This window comes from Populus alba, chromosome 1 (genome assembly GCF_005239225.2).
Source record: "Populus alba chromosome 1, ASM523922v2, whole genome shotgun sequence".
In the NCBI taxonomy this organism is placed as follows: domain Eukaryota; kingdom Viridiplantae; phylum Streptophyta; class Magnoliopsida; order Malpighiales; family Salicaceae; genus Populus; species Populus alba.
Window position 1 is genome coordinate 4,520,397 of NC_133284.1, and position 19,182 is coordinate 4,539,578.

Sequence of the window (19,182 nt, forward strand, 5' to 3'; positions counted from 1 at the left end):
TTGAAAAAATTGATCTACCGCTGATAAGTCTTCTTCAAACCATTGCAAGGGAGGGAGGGTTAATTAAAAATATCAATTAAATCTTTATTAAAGTATAATTTTGACTTGATGTTCTCTGAGAACGTACACCAAGTTTTTTTTTTTTAGGATTTTTTTGTCCTGAAGGGCGACAACAATATGGAGCCACGTGCTTTTTTTTTTTTATGTGGGTATTCGGGGCCAGCTTGTATGCACCACAATTAATTCCACGGCTCACTGAATATCTTGCAAACTCAGTAAGCATGTAAGGCACCGCGGGGATGATACACATGTATAGTAAAATTTAAACCCAGAATATAAAAAAAGAAAACAAGTTCTTTCAACCGCTAGAGCCAAGTGCTTCTTATTGTTTAGAGTTGAAGAATGGACGTATAAGAAAAGGTCAAGAACCTAGCATTATTTTTATTGGTAGCGCTTTTACGAGCTAAGGACAAACATGTAGTTCTCTTCTAGGATGAAAAAGAAAAAAAAAGAAAAAAAAAGGGCTCTATGCTTGCGTAAACCAAAAGTTTAGAATCCAGATTATTAATAATTAGGATATTTTAAAAAGTATAGTATTGGTTGTTTTTTTAAAGTGTTTTTTAATAGAAAAAAATTATTAAAATAATATTTTTTAAAATCATTTTTTATATCATCAAATTAGAATGATTTGAAAATATTACTTTAAAATAAAAAAAAAATTAATTTTATAAAACTCATGAAATCAATAAACAATTATTTAAGGGAGTCTATATACCTCAATAGAATAGCGTTTGCAAAATAAAAAAATCACACTTATTATATGGATATGGTGTGAAGTCTTTTTGGCAAGGGAGTGTTCTAACAAAAAATGAATTAGAGTATTCACGTTTCGATTATAAATCCTACACTTGTTACAAATATGACACCGGAGAAAGCTTGTAATGGAAAAGGAACAACTATACATCATTTCAGAATTTTTAGGTGTATTGTCTATGCTTAAATTCCATGTTAAAAGAGTAAAAAGCTTGATGACGAGAAAGAAATATGTACTTTTTTATATTGGTGAATATTTAAAAGCTTATAAACTATATAATTCAGGACCAAGAAAATTGTTATTAGTCATGATATTATGTTTGATGAAGCTAAATTTTGGACATGGTGCAATGGTGGCATTAAGCAAAATATTCATGCGGATTTATATGGTGAATGTGATGAGAAAAAGGAAAAGTCTATGGAAGATACATCAAATCTAGTAGATGATTAAAGATCACTTGTAACATCATGATCAACTATCACAATATGTTAAAAAAAACTTGTATAGATAAATGATTGTGAGGTAATTAAAATTAATCAATCTTATAATCAACTTGCTCATTATATTCTAAGATTGTAATCCTATAAATTTCCAATATATCATTAAAGAAATAAAATGACAAAAAGTTATGAATAATAAAATTGATGACATTAAAAAATACAATATCTAGAAGTTGACAAAGCTTTTAAATATAAACTTTTTATCCAAGCTCTTGCCTTTTAGAGAGTTGGGCTTAGGCAGTAGCTCAAGCCTATACTTCTCGAGTGGTGGGCTTGGATTACCTGGATCCAATTTTATTGGATTCTTTGTTGTACTTTGAGCTTAAAATTCAAAACTCAAGTCTAAAAAATGTTTATGTTGAGTTTATTTATTATAAAGGAATTTTTTTTATTTATTTTGAAGGGGGGTTTTGGTCTATTTTATTCGGTTTTTATTAAACTAATATTTAGAATTCTTATTAGAATATAGTTTGAGTTTATCTTTATTAGTATTTTGCAACACTTTAAAACACATGCAAAAAAATAATAGCAAACTCTGCCAAAAAAAAAAAAAAAAAAGTTCAGTGGCATGCACATCTCCTTTTCTATTGTGAAACACAATGACAACAAGAGCTCCTGGAGAAGGTTTAACATCCACCCAATCCCCGTTGTCCTTTGCCCTGCAATCCTCCGGTGTGGTCTTGGAGCAGAACTGCCACGCAGCCTGCATCTGTACGAGCTGCAATATATAAATCCAATTCAAACAAGATAGATCCTATTATTATACGTTGATGTTCGGCTTCAAGTCTACTAAAAATCTATTATTATATATTGATTATTGATATTTTTCCCTTGATAATTATTCTTTGTTGTCCTTACACTACTCTAATTAAACTAGCTGCTCAATTAACATTTTTAAAATGATTAATTTTAATATCTTCGCCGGCGGGCTGGGATGAGGATGGCGCGGTTGTGATTGGGCGGTCCTAATAGATCCAGAGATTCTGAGCTTCTCGGTTAGGTGGGTTCGGACCTTGGATTTGGGTCAATTGGTTGTGTCTGGGCTGGGTAGAGCCTCTTCTCTGGGTTGAAACTCGAAATACTTTGTAATTGGTCTATGGGCCTCTAGTGACCGTGAGTTGCTTGCAGTAGGAAAAAACAAGGAGAATAAAAAGAAAAGCTTTTTTTCTTTTCTTTTCTATTGCTAGAACAATTCACAAAGAATTGTCGCCCATTATTTTTGTTTTTTAAACTCTTCTTAGATGACTTGACTACGAATTAAACTTAAACTCTTGCAAAAAGAAAAGAAAAGAAAAGAAAAACAATGCCTTTCGTGTTTATTGTATTGTGAACAAGAATTAAATTAGTAGCTGCAAATACTAGAAATTAAATACAAAAAATTGGAAAATAGCCTCATTTATTGAATTTATTTGCAAGTTATTAGATTAATTTGATTTAATTATTTTTATTAAAACAGAATCGTTTTGTTATCTTAATCCGATTTCATACAGTTAATGTTTTAAAATTTAAACCAAATCAAACTCTAAATTATGAATTTTTTAAATTAATCTAACTAAATTATGATCCACGGAATTGATTAATATATGAACTAACGGATGGTAGCACTATTATATCTTTATAAGAAAAAAATTACACAAATGAGCATGATTCTTAAAGAGTTAAATTGAAATAAATAGAGGATTGACATTCATTCAAATGAGGCATATGGTATGCATTTAAAGTTCTTCTCGTTAAAAAAAAATTGGCACAAAAAGAACAATGCCTTTCGTGTATTGTATTGTGAACAAGAATTAAATTAGTAACTGAAAATACTAGAAATTAAATGTAAAAAATTGGAAAATAGCCTCAGTTGTTTAATTAATTTGCGAGTTATAAGATTAATTTGATTTAATTATTTTTATTAAAATTAAAATTTTACACTCTAAATTAAGTTTTCTAGATTAACTTAACTAGATTTAACAATTATGAGATGATTAATATATAAAATGAACTTATGATAGTTCTATATATATATATACACTATTTAGCAATGATTATTAATAATTTAGTAAGTGGTCCAGTAATAAAAATTTGAGATTAAGAGATTTGCTTTTTATGTAGTTTTAGGTTCAAATCCTGTGATTGTTTAATATTGATGATTACTGGAAATTTACCTGGTCGTTAATTTTAGGACCTGTGAGGATTAATCAAGGTACGTACAAGCTAGCCCGAACACCCCACATTAATAAAAATAAATAAATATAGGATTAACATTCATTCAAAGTAGGGGTGATCATTTTCGGTTTGATTCAGTATTTATTAAAAAAAGTAACCAAATCAATTTTTTTTTAAAAAAAAATCCAAAACCGAACCGAAACTAGTTTTGCGTGATTTTTTAGTTTGGCTTGATTTTTTCGGCTTGGCTTTGTTTTTTCCGATTTGGCTATGTTTTTTTTCTGGTTTTTTCTTTATTTAGGTTTCGTTCGATTCAATTTTTTCTATTTCAAGTTTATAAAATCAAAACTGAACCGGTCAGTTTTTTAAAAATTTTCATCAATTTTTTTTTATAGTTTAATTTTTTAATTTTCTTGATTTAATTGATTTTTTGCTTTTTTTTTTTTTTTACTCGTCTATTACTAAGGCATACGGTATGCATTTAAGGTTTTCTCGTAAAAAAAAAAGGGGGCACAAAAAACTAGGCAGCCATTCCAGTGAGCAGCATCCCATTTCACGCACCTTGCACCTTTCAATGACTCACTGTCCAAAGCCTAGACTTTGCAAGGCTTTTCCCCTGACCATTTCTATTGGTCCATCGGAACTCGGAACACTAGCTGGCCTCACTCAGGTCTCAATGTCTCATCTCTTGCTATTTACTGCCCATTAATGGAGATGGTGATGCTGCTCTTCAGGGCATGCCCGGCCTTTGAATGGCTCCTGATGCTCACATGACTGGTGGCATTACCGTCAACAGGGCATTAATGCTCCACAAACTTGCCCTGAAACGAACCAGGCTAGTGATGATTAAGAGGGATCGAAAGTAGATTAAGTTTAATCAATCCTTAAGGTAGAATCTTGAGCATTAATGCTACTCATGCAAGCTCCTTTTCAACCCATATATTTGACACAATATATATATACACACGCGCTAGTTACCATTTGCATGCAGACAGAGATGAACAGGAGTAGCAAAAACGAAGTGAGAGCAAGAAAAAATGAAAGTAAACAAAGTGATTGCGATTCTCTTAGCACTTCTTTTGATAACAGAATCAGTTTCAGAAGCGGGAGCTCACCTCAAACACAAACAAATTACCAGAGGCAAAGAAAAAGAAGAGAAGAGAATTAGAAGTAGCAGCGGCGGTACTAGAAGCAGAAGCAGGGGAGGTAGTGGTAGACAGAGCACAAGTAGTGGAAGAAGATCATCCAACTGTGACCCATTATTCCAGTACCTATTTAGAAGCTGTGGCCAATGGCCTTTCCCAACTTCCACCTCACCAGACAACCCATTTCAGCCCTCACCAAGACCCTCCCCTCCTAGAAGGAGAACTCCATCATTGCCTCCTCAAGTGCCTTCTCCTCCTCCACTTGTTCTATCTCCACCACCAGCTGTGCAACCTCCTTTAGTACCGTCACCACCTGCCGTAGTCCCACCACCACCACCAGTTGCTACATCCCCACCACCCTCGTTACCGCCACCATTGTCACCACCGCTCTCTTCCCCACCACCAGCTGTGCAACCTCCTTTAGTACCATCACTACAACCAGTTGTTACATCCCCACCACCCTTGTCAACGCCACCATCGTCACCACCGCTCTCTTCCCCACCACCACCACCTCCTCCACCTCCACCTCCCCCTCCACCTCACCACCACTCTCTCCTCCTCCAGTACCATTAGAATTCCCACCACCTCCCCTGGTCCCTTTACCAACACCACCTGAAGTGACACCATCGCCAATAAATCCATGGCTATTACCTCCACCTGAATTCACACCTCCACCACCACTAGTCCCAATATTTGATCCACCAACAGACCAACCAGACATACCACCAGATGACGAGTTTACACCAGCACCACCATTAGTTCCAATATTTGACCCACCAACAGAACCAGATATCCCATCACCAGATAATGAGTTTACACCATCCCCAATATTTTCCCCACCAAGTACTGATCAACCAAATTTTCCACCAGATGAATTTACACTATCACCACCGTTTCCCTTATTTAATCCACCACCACAACAAGATTTACCACCAGCTGATGAGCTCACACCAACACCTTTTCTACCAATATTATCACCACCACCACCGGGGGGAGATTTTCCACCATATATAGGATCACCACCAACACCTTTAGTCCCCGTATTTTCTCCACCAGTACCTGATGATCAGCCTCCACAATTTCCACCACCTGTAGAATCAACCACCCCAAATGCACCCGACCTTTATTTTGCACCTTTAGTGCCTGAAATACCGGATAATCCACGGGAGCAACTACCATTTTCTTCTGTGCCACCAGCACCGGATGCTGTATAAAATGAGCCGGTGCAAATGCTCCCCACTTCAGATTCCACAACCACTGATTGCTCCTCCATTAAAGAACTGAATGTTAGCATTAATCTTGGTGTATGTCTTTCAGCTTGTTCTTTCATTACTATATTTTTAATCTCGTGGAGTGTAGAATATTGTAATAAATCATGAAAGCACAAAGATTTATCGATTGCAATGATCTCTTTAATGCAAAGGTTGTGCCTAAGGTTGACAGGGGAGCTAAAAGTTTCATAATGACGTAGATCGTAGATTGTGTTTCTGTTTTAAAAAATGTTTTTAAAAAAATTATTTATTTTTTATTTTAAATTAATAATTTTTTGATATTTTTATATTATTTTGATATAGTGATGTAAAAAAATAATTTTTTAAAATTAAAAAAATATATTATTTTAATATATTTCAAAATAAAAAACCACTTTTAAAAAAACATTCAACCCCCCACACAAAATACTTTAAAGACCTCTTTATATAGAAATTTAATAGCACCCCAAAGTTTATGATTCTTTTATATAGGTCCCTCTATTCTTAAAACTATAGTGGGTTTCTTTGAAAAATAAATGTAATGGAATTGAGCTGGTTTAAAAGTAATATATAGAATTGGGCCCTTCCATCACCTTTTTTTTTATACTTAGGTCCAATTCCTTAAAGTTTCATACACTACAATGCTCTCGGAAAATAAAAAAGTTTCATTCATATTTTTTCGTCTCTCATACTTCAAAGATTCTTCATGTTCACTCGTTTGGTGCATGCTATATTGCACTAGAACATAGATAATCTTAATTTTATATTCAAATTATTTTTTATATCGATTTTACCATGCAACTTTTAAAATTCCTTGATTAAGGACCTTTTCTATTTTAAAAGCTTTTTTATTTAAATTGTACCTTTGTTTTTTTTAATAAAGTTATTTAATGGGGAACTTCACGTTCTTCATTTGGTGTTCTATAGAAGTACTTGATTAAGAAATTAAAATAATTTAAAATTAAAATTGATATAAAGAATAGTTTGTATGCAAAATTAATAATTTTATATTTGAGTTTTTTCTTTTAATGTATTGGGTTCCATCCTTTTATAGTATTCTGCCGGAGCCAGGGAAAAAAAAAGAAAGAGAGAGGATATCCTGTCTCATGCTAACATGGGCTTTAAGTCTCCAGGAAATACGAAGATGGGGCTTAATTAAAAGGATGCTCAAAACTGAACTCTCTGTCTCATGCCACCATGGGCTTTAAGTCTCCTGCAAATACGAATATGGGCTTAATGAAAAGGATGCTCAAAACTGAACTCTCTGTCCATGCCAACATGGGCTTTAAGTCTCCTTGAAATATGAAGATGGGCTTAAATTAAGAGGATGCTCAAAACTGAACTCTCTGTCCAGGCTAACATGGGCTTTAAGTCTCCTGGAAATACAAAGATGGGCTTAAATTAATCAAAACTGTCTCAGGTTTGAATTCCACTGGCTACAATTTTTGTAGGTCATGCCTATGATATAAAAAACTAATAACTTACCCTGTTTTTTATGGTAAATTTCTGTGGGCACCGGCATAAAAAGCCCGGAAATTTAATCATGATATATACAAGTTGGTCTCATGAAAATTAAATCTTTCAGATTTCTCGGCTTGACTTGGTAGTGGTCTCATGAAAGGGCAATGGCTGATGATACTAGATGCTCATCCAATCAATGTGTTGCGGCAAAGTCACTAACTTCACAGTAGAAAACAAGAAAGCCACTTATTTCCGATCCCTGTCCACTCTCTTATCTAGTTATTAGGATGGCTATCTAGGTTTACAGCTTTTCTGAGTCAATTTAAAAAAAATAAAAAGATATAATTAGGATAAAAAAAAAATTAGTTGCAATATTTTTTATTATTTGTCATGTATCATAAATTTTATATTTTCTATATTTATTTTTTAAAAAATAATGAATAAAATATCATTAATTACTTTTGTCGAAATTTTCATAAATGAACGAGCTCTAACAATTGTGCTCTGACTTTTTTCACTAGGTGTGTTTGTTTACTTGTAGTTTTTTATGTTTTTGGTACGAAAAAATATGGTAAAGTATTTAGTAATATATTAAATTATGTTTTTTTATTGTAGAATCTATTAAAAAAATTGAGTTTGAAATACAGTTTATAAAAAGTAATTTTTACATGTTTTTATAACTGAATTTCATAAAACTCTGTTTATTTTTGTGTTTTTAAAGCGGTTTTAAAAAAAAATTTAATTTAATTTTTTTTATTTCAAATTAATATTTTTTTGTGTTTTCATGTTATTTTGATGTGTTAATATTAAAAATATTTTTTTAAAAATAAAAATATATATTTTGATACATTTCCAAATAAAAAGTACTTTGAAAAGTAACCGTAACCATCAATCATTGTTTTTTTCAAACTACCAATATTTTATACATTGTTTTTGCTATACATAAACATCAATCATATTTTTTATCAAATATATATCTAAATCCAATTAAATATATCTAAGTATACTTTTTTTTAAATCTTAATCACAAAAAACTTTACGCACTCTAAATAATAACCGTTCAATGTTGAGATGATGCCTTGCATCATTCGTTTGGTGACAAATTAGCTTAATATCATAGTTATGGGCAAATTAGAGAAAAATGTTAGGCACGACAAATTAGCTCCACGTGTCAGGCACCTGCTTTGCTTGTACCCTCGGAATTCTTATATGAATGTCAATTTCGTGCAAGAAAAAATGCATGAACCCAATTTATTAAGGACCGACATGTGTCACAAAATATCTAGATGTGAACGAGTTGTCCTCCAATAGGAGGAAGGACAGTTAATATGTGTTTTATATTACTATTAAAATAATATTTTTTATTTTACTACATCAAGATTATTTAAAAAGTTTTAATTTCATATTTTTTCAAGTAAGAATAATTTAAATAACATAAATCCAAAATTTACAGCAGAGATAACAACAATATTTTGGTTAGCAATTTTTTTTAATTAAGTGTTATTTTCCTCAAGCCAGTTCCATGCATTTGTTACTAATACAATCAGAATCTAAAATAGTGATATTTTAAAACAGGGTCGGAGATTTTATTTCTTAGATAAACGGAGCCCTAATTAACGTGTAGCTAAAATAATTATTGGATCTGTCGGTAGCCACAGACAAGCCACGAATATTATTATTATTATATATAAAAAGATAAACACATATTTTACATTCCATGGTCGGTTTAAATATCATTCAAGTTAAAATATATTAAAATATTTTTTTTTATTTTCTAAAAATAATTTTTAAAATTAACATATCATAAATATTTAAAATATATATAAAATAATTTTTAATAAAAAAACTTTTACATAGAACACAGTGCAGCGTTCCCAGACGTCCTCTCAGCCACCCATCATAAACACGTGAATATATCATCTTATTATTAATTAACTACAGCCAAATTTAAGAAATTTGGCTGCTTTTACTGTTCACTCTATGTGAACAGTGCGGGTTTTTTTTTTTTTTTTTTTTAAGAAAAAACAAAATATATTCATGCATTTTTGCCCTATTTTCTTTTCGTACTGTTCATGTGAACCGCGCATGATGACAGGCCAATCAACTAGTTTCAATGGTAAAGCCACAAATCGTGTGCTCCTCCTAAACAGCCACCACACCGGCATTAGAAAAAAAAAAACTTTATAGTTATCTTCAACTTTCCTTTCATTTTCCTTAATATCATCACTCACTCCCATCATCTCCACCTTTTTTATTGAGTTGTATCATTTTTCTTAATAATAAAAAAAATTAAAACACAGATTATTTTTTAATTTTTTAATATAAAAATAACTATATTATATTTCAGACCTTATATTTTTTTTATAACTTATATCTATATATATATTATTTTTTTAATTTTTTGATGTGGGATAACTATACATGACTACATCCACATATATATATTTTCTTAATTTTTAAACTTGAAATAATTATATATAATCTACATTCACTTGCTTTGTATCTTAATTTTTTCGATAAAATATAATTATACTATACTCTTTATATATATATATATAGAGAGAGAGAGAGTTGACATCTATATATATTATTTTTTAATTTTTTGATGTGGGATAACTATACATGACTACATCAACATATATTATTTCTTAATTTTAAAACTTGAAATAACTATATATAATCTACATTCACTTGCTTTGTTTCTTAATTTTTCGATAAAATATAATTATTCTATACTCTTTATATATATATATATATATATATATTATATATATATATATATAGAGTTGACATCTATATATATTATTTTTTAATTTTTCAATGTTAGACAATTATATATAATTTACATTCAAATGAATTATTTATTAAGTTTTTGATATAAAACAAGTAAAACTATATTTTTTTTTTATATAGTCTATATCCATATAGCTTGCTTTTTAATTTTTAAATAAGAGATAATTATAATACACTTTATGTCTTTTTTTATAGCTTGTATATATATGTATGTATGTATTGTTTCAAAAAAAAAATTATACAAAATATTAAATATCTTAAATATATTGCACTGTGCAGTCCACAGTAAAACACTGATCCCTGCTGTTTCTTTTTTTTTTTTTTCATTTTTTCTTTGTTTTTGTTTAATGGATATTTTACTGATCCCTATGCTTTACGGTTTTTTTTTAAAAAATTTTTTGCTTTTTTTTTTAAGTCTTTTTTTCATTATTTTTTTTTAATTGAGTTGTCTTTTTTTTTTCGTTTTTTTTTTACTTTTTACTTTTGTTTTTTTTCCTTCATTTTTTTTAATGGATATTTTTTTTAAAATTTTTTGTTAATGTTAAATTTTTTTGTATCTCAAACTTTTATAACACGCATTCCAGGTTTAACGGGTTACCCTAAATTTTTTTTTCTGGTTTCATAGGTTAACCAAATTAATTATGGGCTAACCCGTCAATTTTTTTTTTCTATGCAGTTATCAAACTTTCATGACGCGAATTCCTGGTTTGACGGGTTAACTTGATTTGAGGGTTAACCCAATTAATTCAGATTTTTTTTTTACTTTTTACTTTTTTGCTTTTCTTTTTCTTCATTTTTTCTTTGTTTTTTTAATGGATATTTTAAAAATAAAATTTTTATTAATGATAAAAAAAATTTTCCATCTAAAACTTTTATAACACGCATTCCAGGTTTAATGGGTTAACTCAGATTTTTTTTTTTTGGTTTTTCTTATTAATTAATTTTTTCATTTCCACAGTAAAACACCGATTCCTTAGGCGTTTTTGTTTTTAAGTTGTCTTAGTTTTTTTAACTGTTTTTTTTTTTTAATGTTTTTTTTGGGATTTTTTTTGCTTCTTCCTTTGTTTTTTTTTTAACAAATTTTTTTTGTTTAATTTAGTTTATTAACGTTTAATTTTTTTATTTAGTTGTCATACTTTCATGACACATTTACCGGATATAAGGGGTTAACTTGGTTTGACAAGTTATTTTTTTTGCTTTTTATTCTTTTTAATTAATTTTTTTTTTGTTTAGTTTAGTTTGTTAATGTTAAATTTCTTTCTATTTAGTTATTAGACTTTCATGGCACATATCCCGAGTTTCACGGGTTAACCTGGTTAATTCCGAGTTGACCCGTCAATTTTTTTTTTTTTTATTATTTTCATAAATGTTTTTGTTTAATTTAGTTTATTAATGTTAATTATTTTTTAATTTAGTTATTAGACTTTCATGACACAGATCCTGAGTTTAACGGGTTAGCATGGTTTGACGAGTTAACCCAGATTTTTTTTTCTTTTTAATGAATTTTTTTTTTGTTTAGTTTAGTTTGTTAATGTTCATTTTTTTTATTTAGTTACCAGACATTCATGACACGGATCCCGGGTTTAACGGGTTAACTTGGTTTGATGAGTTAACCTGAATTTTTTTTTAATTATTTTTTCCTTTTCGTTTAGTTTGTTAATGTTAAATTTCTCTCTATTTAGTATTTTTTTCTTCTTAGAGTTTTTTATTTCTTTTATTTTTTCTTTTTAATTAATTTTATTTAATTAATTTAGTTTATTAATATTAATTTTTTTTCTAAGTAGTTTTTTGGCCGATGCCTCTAGTTTTTTTTTTTTTTTATGCCTTTGACTATGGACTGCACAGTGCAGTCCACAGCGAAAAAGGCTGATGCCTTTTGTTTTTTTTAATTAATTTTATATGTCATAGTCGAACTTAGTGAATACTTGGTAATGCAATGTACATGTTTTTTTAAAAAATATTTTTTAATTAAAAATATTTTAAAATAATTTTTTATATTAACACATCAAAGTTTTTTTAAAAAATAGCTGTTAAAATATAAATTTAATATTTTTTTAAATAAAAAATAAGTTTAAAAGCATAAACTATATAAACAAATACTCCCTTAATTTAATAAATTATGAATATTCATCATAATTAATAAAACATTTATGAATTATTGAAAAAAATTTCCTTTTACCAAGTAAAAAACAATAATGTTTTAAGAATAAACTATTAATCCTTGATAATAATAAAAATTGTCAACTTGCGTAAATTCTAAGAGCTTCAACAGTTATATGTTGTCCTTTTAAGTATTATTTTAATATATGTTTTAATATGCATACCATGAATTAGATTCAATCTCTCATGTATCTCTCATGTTTTAATAATTACAAACTAGATATTATATTTTTATATATTTAATTTCCTGTGACAATATGGACAAGAGTTACATGATGTTGTCCAATAAATAAATATGGCTATGGCATCAGAAATTGATGGTATTGCTGATCATCGCCTTAAATAATCTCTTGTTGACATCGACGAATCTCTAACAAAGCTATTTTATCTTTCCGGTGATGTCTCCAATTAATGTCTTAAAATCTATTAACAAGCTATTTTATCTTTCCGGTTAAAAACAAAGCTAGACATCACGATCCTGTTGATGTCTCCAATTAATGGGTAGGTATTTTTAGGCCAATTTCTACAAATCGAAATTAATTTTATCTTTCCGGTGGACCGTCTAGGATAGGGTTTCAAATATTATATTAGAAAGAGTGAGAGATTTTAAAAATATTTTTTAATTAAAAATATATTAAAAAAATGCAATATTTATACGAGAGGTCATCTCTATCAATGAGCCCTCTGTCTGATCATCCTGATGATAAATCCTCAGCTCCCTTCCTCTAGCCACGGAGAGGTCGGTTCTGGGTTTTTGGAGCATGTTTGGTAATATTGTTGTAATTATTTTATAAATAATTTTTTATGTTAAAATACATGTTAATAATATTTTTTTATTTTTTTAAAAAATTATTTAACATTAACACATCAAAAATGATTTGAAAACACTAAAAATATATTAATTTAAAGTTAATAAAAAAATAAATTTTTTTTTAAGTTTTTTTCAAAAATACTTTTAAAACTAAGAAAGGGACACACCTTTTAACCAACTTTGTTATTAATTGCTAGTAGCATGATTTTTTTTAAAACCAAACTTCTGAAAGAGTTTCCTCTAAAATACAGCGTGCCAGGTTATTTACAATTTCCTATTCCACAAATAAAAATTCTCAACCCAATGTTTTCTTTTTCTTGATCCAGTATCTCCTGGATCATTTCCACATCAGCACATTTCCCACAAATTCGTTACTCCACAAGAAGTTAACATTACAAATTTTTTTTTCAATATTAACCAACCAAAATATACTAAAACGGATCAGTGTTTTAGTGTGGACTACACTGGACTGTACTATGCAGTTCACAGTAAAACACTGATCTCTGTTGTTTCTTTTTTTTTTTTTTACTTTTACTTTTTTGCTTTTTTTTTTCCTTCATTTTTTCTTTGTTTTTGTTTAATGGATATTTTACTGATCCCTGTGCTTTACGGTTTTTTTTTTTTAATTTTTTGCTTTTTTTTTTTAAGTCTTTTTTCATTGCTTTTTTTTTTTTAATTGAGTTGTCTTTTTTTTTTTTTTTAACTTTTTTTTTCTTCATTTTTTCTTTGTTTTTTTTAATGGATATTTTTTTTAAAATTTTTTGTTAATGTTAAATGTTTTTGTATCTCAAACTTTTATAACACGCATTCATGGTTTAACGGGTTAACCCAGATTTTTTTTTTTCTGGTTTCATAGGGTAACCAAATTAATTATGGGCTAACCCGTCAATTTTTTTTTTCTATACAGTTATCAAACTTTCATGACGCGAATTCCTGGTTTGACGGGTTAACTTGGTTTGAGGGTTAACCTAATTAATTCAGATTTTTTTTTTTTACTTTTTTGCTTTTCTTTTTCTTCATTTTTTTCTTTGTTTTTTTTTAATGGATATTTTAAAAATAAAATTTTTTATTAATGATAATTTTTTTTTTCCATCTAAAACTTTTATAACACACATTCCAGGTTTAATGGGTTAACTCAGATTTTTTTTTTTTCTGGTTTTTCTTATTAATTAATTTTTTTATTTCCACAATAAAACACCGATTCCTTAGGCGTTTTTTTTTTAAGTTGTCTTAGTTTTTTTTAACTTTTTTTTTTATGTTTTTTGGGATTTTTTTTTTGCTTCTTCCTTTCTTTTTTTTTTAACAAATTTTTTTTGTTTAATTTAGTTTATTAATGTTTAATTTTTTTATTTTAGTTGTCATACTTTCATGACACGTTTACCGGATTTAACAGGTTAACTTGGTTTGACAAGTTATTTTTTTTGCTTTTTATTCTTTTTAAATTAATTTTTTTTCGTTTAGTTTTAGTTTGTTAATGTTAAATTTCTTTCTATTTAGTTATTAGACTTTCATGACACATATCCCGAGTTTCACGGGTGAACCTGGTTAATTCCGGGTTGACCCGTCAATTTTTTTTATTATTATTTTCATAAATGTTTTTGTTTAATTTAGTTTGTTAATGTTAATTTTTTTTTATTTTAGTTATTAGATTTTCATGACACAGATCCTGAGTTTAACGGGTTTAGCATGGTTTGACGAGTTAACCCAGATTTTTTTTTTTTTTAATTAATTTTTTTTGTTTAGTTTAGTTTGTTAATGTTCACTTTTTTTTTATTTAGTTACCAGACATTCATGACACGGATCCCGGGTTTAACTGGTTTAACTTGGTTTGATGAGTTAACCTGAATTTTTTTTTTATTATTTTTTTCGTTTCATTTAGTTTGTTAATGTTTAAATTTTCTTTCTATTTAGTATTTTTTTTTTCTTCTTAGAGGTTTTTATTTATTTTATTTTTTCTTTTTAATTAATTTTATTTAATTAATTCAGTTTATTAATATTAAATTTTTTTTCTAAGTAGTTTTTGGCCCATGCCTTTTAGTTTTTTTTTTATGCTTTGACTGTGGACTGCAGAGTGCAGTCCACAGTGAAAAGGCTAATGCCTTTTTTTTTTTTAATTAATTTTGTATGTTATAGTCGAACTTAGTGAAATGCTTGGTAATGTAATGTACATGTTTTTTTAAAAAATATTTTTTAATTAAAAATATTTTTAAAATAATTTTTTTATATTAACACATCAAAAGTTTTTTAAAAAAATAGCTGTAAAATATAATTTAATATTTTTTTAAATAAAAAATAAGTTTAAAGCATAAACTATATAAACAAATACTCCCTTAATCAAATATATCATGGACGGATGGGCATTACACCATACAAGAGGTATACAAGGATCCATGCACACCAGAGGCAATAAGGACAAGCTACACGTACATTAAAAAACATGCAAGTTGATGTTTCCGAGACCATTTCTATCAAGTGGACAGCACTCGTAACACTGTCACTTTCACCTCACATTAATTTGTTAATTTTTAAGAAATTCATCCTTAATCATATGCTCTGATATTATAATCGACAAAGAACTTAACGTCTCCATCTTTGTTTTTTATGCAAGTTAACGAGAATCATGGTTATATAATAAGTTTTGGAGTTTATATTTATTTTTGTGTTTTAAAGATGTTTGTTTTCTTTTTGATTGAATTTTTTTATATATTTTCAGGTAGTTTTAATCTACTACTATTTTAATATATTTTTAAATAAAAATATTTTTTTTAAAAAATAATTATTATAATATCAAACAATCTATTAATATTTATAATATTTGATATCTCATCCCTTATTCCATCGCAACGCAACTTCCTCATGCACATCCCTTGCCGACACTGTCCTGCTAACTTAATTATGGAAAGTCTACTATTTCATCATCAATGACCTCAATATGACCTTGCAAAGAACCACTTAGTTTTCCAACCTGGTGAGGCATATAATCATTAAAAAAGGTGAATTTTTTTATTTATTTCGTGGGGTATACCTTTTGTGGAGATTGGATGCTCTACAGATATTATTTCTCTGTAATACTTTTATTTGTTTTTTGTATTTTAAAAATATTTTTTAAAAAAATTAAATTTTTTTTTTATATTTAAATTAATATTTTTTTTATGATTTTTAGATCGGATAAATATAAAATATAATTAAAAAAAATAAAAATTATATTATTTTAATATATTTTTTTATTGTATTTGCAAGTCATGAAAATGAGCAAAATATTAAACGTCATAGAAATCATAAACAATTTCTTCATCAGTCCAATGGTCATTTTTGCACTATTGGGTCACGTCGTTGTATTATAAGAATAACTTGGATTTGATAGCTCATTGGCTGGTTTTGCTTTTGGATTTTGTGAAAAAAGCTCTATCACATGACCTTTCTCGTTCGATTGTTATATAAAGATATATCACTAACTATATAGCAACAAATTGATTGATGTTACTGCTGGAATTGCTTTTATAAAAACATATAGTTGATTTTTTAAAGCTAGATTATATAAGCGAGTTGTGATCATATTTAGGGTTAAAAGTATGTTGCATTTTATAATTCAAAATAAATATTTTAATATGAATAATAACTTGTTTTAAAAAATAATTAAAAATAAATGAAAAATCATTCTGAAAGTTTTTAGCAAAAGTTTCAAACTCAAAATAATTTTGTGTATTGGATAGTTGAAGCATGTGGGCTCATGAATTTAAACTCGGTTTTGGTAATAAAAAAATATTTGTTATTAAATTCTTGTTTGATGAGTAATTTATTTTAGTTTCTAAAAATATCTTAGTGTATGAACAAATACATTAATCATGTGATGAAAATAAATGTTATCATGCATAATTCATGATTTATGGATGTTCATGTTCATGAATTATGAACATTTTATAAATTATGAGGAATTCGTGGACTATAAACATTCATTAATATTTTAGATATTCATGAATTATGAACATTTATAAATTCTTTCATGAATTATATATATTTTATGAATTATTGAAAAACATTTCCTCGTACCAAGTAAAAAACAATAATGTTTTAAGAATAAATTATTAAATCCTTGATAATAATAAAAATTGTCAACTTGCGTAAATTCTAAGAGCTTCAACAGTTATATGTGTGTCCTTTTTAAAAGTATTATTTTAATATGCATACCATGAATTAGATTCAATCTCTCATGTATCTCTCATGTTTTAATAATTATAAACTAGATATTATATTTTTTATATATTTAATTTCCTGTGACAATATGGACAAGAGTTACATGATGTTGTCCAATAAATAAAATATGGCTATGGCATCAGAAATTGATGGTATTGCTGATCATCGCCTTAAATAATCTCTTGTTGACATCGACGAATCTCTAACAAAGCTATTTTATCTTTCCGGTGATGTCTCCAATTAATGTCTTAAAATCTATTAACAAAGCTATTTTATCTTTCCGGTTAAAAAACAAAGCTAGACATCACGATCCTGTTGATGTCTCCAATTAATGGGTAGGTATTTTTAGGCCAATTTCTACAAATCGAAATTAATTTTATCTTTCCGGTGGACCGTCTAGGATAGGGTTTTCAAATATTATATTAGAAAGAGTGAGAGATTTTAAAAATATTTTTTAATTAAAAATATATTAAAAAATGCAATATTTATACGAGAGGTCATCTCTATCAATGAGCCCTCTGTCTGATCATCCTGATGATAAATCCTCAGCTCCCTTCCTCGAGCCAGGGAGAGGTCGGTTCTGGGTTTTTGGAGCATGTTTTGGTAATAATTGTTTGTAATTATTTTATAAATAATTTTTTATGTTAAAATACATGTTAATAATATTTTTTTATTTTTTAAAAATTATTTAACATTAACACATCAAAATGATTTGAAAACATTAAAAATATATTAATTTAAAATTAATAAAAAAGTAATTTTTTTTTAATTTTTTTCAAAAATACTTTTAAAACTAAGAAAGGGACACACCTTTTAACCAACTTTGTTCTTAATTGCTAGTAGCATGATTTTTTTTTTAAACCAAACTTCTGAAGAGTTTCCTCTAAAATACAGCGAGACAGGTTATTTACAATTTCCTATTCCATAAATAAAATTCTCAACCCAATGTTTTTTTTTTTTTTTTTTAGTTTAATGTGGGTGTCTGAGCCAGCTTGCGCGCACCTCGACTAATCCCACGAGCCCTGAAGTTAATGACCATGTAAGCCTCCAGTGGCCATCATATGAGCAAACCCAGGACTTGAACCTGAGACCACAGAGGGAGCAAACCTCTTGATTCCAAGCTCTTACCACTGAGCCACCACCTAGATGGTTGAATATTTTCTTTTTCTTGATCTAGTAACTCCTGGATCATTTCCACATCAGCACATTTCCCACAAATTTGTTACTCCACAAGAAGTTAACATTACAATTTTTTTTTTCAATATTAACCAACCACACCACATATACATGAAAAAAATGTTATTATATATCAATCCTACAATTATAAACACAAAAAAAATATTGTACTAAACATTTAATTCATATATATTTACAATAAAAAAATTAACAATACTAATTACATCTTCATAACATAATATTCATACATATATCTTATTAGTACAAAATAACCCTAATATTATTATATTGCATGAATTAAAACAGGAAGTATTCTACTCTTGAAGCTAATGTGAGGAACCTAAAAATAAAACAACAAATAATATAATAAATAAAATAATACCTTTAAAAATATTTAAGAATAGAAGCTACCATCCCCCTAAATACTAAAAAAAACTATCAAAGAAGCTTGACAATGAAACTATGATGTGCAATTACATGGATTTGATATTGAGGCATGTCCTTTTTTTAGAAAAAAATATTTTTTTTATTTTAAGTAATTTTTTTATGTTTTTTAAATCATTTTAATATATTGATGTTAAAAATTATTATTTTTAGATATTATTTTAATATATTTACAAATAAAAATACTTTAAAAAACAGTCACTGCTACAATGTCATACATTATTTATATATTACCTTTTTTTTTTTTTTTAATTAGAGCAAGCTACCTCATACATGTAAC